The sequence below is a fragment of the Bison bison genome, unplaced genomic scaffold, assembly GCF_000754665.1.
Source record: "Bison bison bison isolate TAMUID 2011002044 unplaced genomic scaffold, Bison_UMD1.0 scf7180017864468, whole genome shotgun sequence".
Lineage (NCBI taxonomy): Eukaryota > Metazoa > Chordata > Mammalia > Artiodactyla > Bovidae > Bison > Bison bison.
In genome coordinates, this window is record NW_011495029.1 from 1,070,847 (window position 1) to 1,073,801 (window position 2,955).

The 2,955-nt window shown below is 51.7% G+C and overlaps 1 protein-coding gene across 3 annotated transcripts in view; it reads right to left on the reverse strand.

The window, feature by feature from the left end:
- The window catches only part of LOC105003413 (interleukin-2 receptor subunit beta-like), an 18,018-nt gene that overhangs the window by 10,743 nt on the left and 4,320 nt on the right, over positions 1-2,955 (reverse strand). The window lies entirely within an intron of this gene.

A 2,955-nucleotide genomic window follows, 5' to 3' on the forward strand; every position in this document is an offset into this window, starting at 1 on the left:
GCCCCCCTGTGATGAGGAGACCACTCCTTCCTATAGCAGGAAGCCCAGGCTATCTCTGGCGCGCCCACAGATGGGTTCATTCTAGCCAGCACACCTGTGTACAGGTAGATGTCCTTCAAGCACACCTGAGCTATGCATATCCAGCCAGTCCTGCTGCTACCTGGAGAATAAGAGATGCCTAAATGCCCAAGACATCTGCTGTACTAGACAGGCTCCCACCTCTAGAGCCTTGAAGTCCTGGCTCCGTGGGATACCCCACCAGAGTATTGGCCCGCACAGGAAAGGGGCCCTTAGCGTCTGGACTCCACCCTGCTTGGAAGAACCCTGAGCTGGCATGTCCACGCACACAGTAGGGAACCTCTCTGGATGGTGCTCTTTGCTGAGGGCACTGAGCATGCACATGTAATAAACACAGCCTGCTTGTCCTGGGCTGAAGTGACGGTGACAGGAGGTCCCCCTACAATGCCATTTCACACCCATTGCAGCCACAGGACCTCCCTCCACCATGACTAACACTAGACATGAGGACACCCAGGGCTCCCTTGTAATTGGGATCTGAGCTCAGGTCGGCGACACTAGAGTTGAGCTCTGAGCACCTACACAAGATTCTTTCCCTCCTTCCCCTCATTGCCCACCGCCTCCACACTTGCCTCAGTACTTTGCACACAAAGGGCACTCAGTAACTGCTTTAGAACATTTGAGTTGAGGGACTTCCCTGATGGCTCAGCGGTTAAGAACCTGCCCGGCCAGAAGGAGATGGCCACACACCATCCCACATGCCAGAAGCCCACATACGGCATGGGCCACAAGGAAAGATCCCACGTGAGGCAGCAAAGATCCTGCATGCTGCAACTAAGACCCTACAGAAGTGAAATAATAAATGAATATTAAAAAAAAAACACAAAAACACAGAGTTATGGGCCCAGAAGTTTCCACCAGGGGGCGATGCGTGCCACTCCCCAGCCTCCACATTGGAGGGAGCTGAGACGAAGGCAAGGAGAGTGGCCCAGTGTGGACAGTGGCTGTTTCTGCCCTGAACAGGGCAGGTGCCCACAGGACAAGACGGGGAAGCAAGCAGGGCCCGTCAATTCCAGGCAGGCAGCATGAGTGGAACCCAAGGAAAGAGAAAGCCAAGAGAATGACCCACGAGGGATCTTGGAGACTCTCAGATCTATCCTGCCCCTGTAAAGATGATAAGCCTGGGCCCAGAGAGGGGCAGATGTCAGCCTTAGGTCACACAGAAGGGTGGAGGTTTAAGCCCTGCCCTCCAGCCTCCCAGAACCCTTCATCCCACTTAACCACCAGATACAGAGAAGGAAGCTTAACTCAGTGGATCCCTCGCCTTCCTCTAGTTGGTACAGATCAGAAATGGGTTCCTGAGACAGCCCCAGGCCCCAGCCCTCTGCTCCTCCTGCATCTCTTTCCCAAACACCCTCACCTCCAACCCTAACTACCCAAGGATTCACAGTCCTGAAGCTCTTGCTCTGACCCACCTCCTCAGCCCTCCATCTCCCTTGTTCTGCTCATCTGGCCATCATTCTGTCCCCCAAGTACCACTGCCAAGCCTTTGGCATCAGCTGCTGTCCTCTTAGAATGAAAATCAGATAACGTCCTGTCCTTGCTTGAACCCCCGCCCAACAAAGGCTTCCCGCTGCCCTTATGATATAACCTCACCTGCTCACCCTGCAAGTCTCAGCCCTGCCGGCCCTGCCCCTGCCTCCCTGTCAGGCCCCGGAGGGCTCTAAGCTCAAACCTGCCGGACCCTCACCATGCTCCCTCTGAACTCCTACTACAGTCTTCCCAGACCAGCCTCACCCCATCTAAAGCCAATATGTGCCTGTTAAGTCCTGGCACCCACCTGTCTCCCCAGACAACTCTCTCTCATTTGTAATTGGTTGGACATTGGGGAAGGATTTGCTTGGGATCTGTCCTCCTGGCTGGACTGTCGCTCCTCAAGATCACAGGTCAAGTCCATGAAGTCCCACGGCTTCTCTGGCAAGTAAAGCCCTTTGTGATTCAGGGAAGGTGCTCAGATTGTAATTGTTGAAAGAACTGATGGATGGAGGTGATAGCTTACGGTGAGCAGTCTTGGATTCGTGATCTCCGAAGGAAAGGATTTCACTTCAGGACCGAAGACGTGGCTCCAGTCATTCAGAGCTTTGCAAAAGTTTCATTACAGTGAAAAAGAGATAGAGAAAGCTTCTGACATAGACATCAGAAGGAGGCAGGGAGCACCCCACTCACTAGTTGGGATGGGGTTTTATATACTTTATCAATTGGTTAGTAACAGTAGACTAAAAGAATGTTTCAAGGTTTTAAAAGTCTTACTAGACCCACTCCCATAACATACATTTTCAGTTCAGTTTAGTTCAGTCACTCAGTCGTGTCCAACTCTTTGCGACCCCATGAATGGCAGCATGCCAGGCCTCCCTGTCCGTCACCAACTCCTGGAGTTCACTCAAACTCACATCCATTGAGTCAGTGATGCCATCCAGCCATCTCATCCTCTGTCATCCACTTTTCCCTCTGCCCCCAATCCCTCCCAGCACCAGAGTCTTTTCCAATGAGTCAGCTCTTCACATGAGGTGGCCAAAGTACTGGAGTTTCAGCTTTAGCATCATTCCTTCCAAAGAAATCCCAGGGCTGATCTCCTTTAGAATGGACTGGTTGGATCTCCTTGCAGTCCAAGGGACTCTCAAGAGTCTTCTCCAACACCACAGTTCAAAAGCATCAATTCTTTGGCGCTCAGCCTTCTTCACAGTCCAACTCTCACATCCATACATGACCACAGGAAAAACCGTAGCCTTGACTAGACAGACCTTTGTCGGCAAAGTAATGTCTCTGCTTTTCAATAAGTTATGTAGGTTGGACACAACTTTCCTTCCAAGGAGTAAGCGTCTTTTAATTTCATGGCTGCAGTCACCATCTGCAGTGATTTTGGAGCCCCAAAAAATA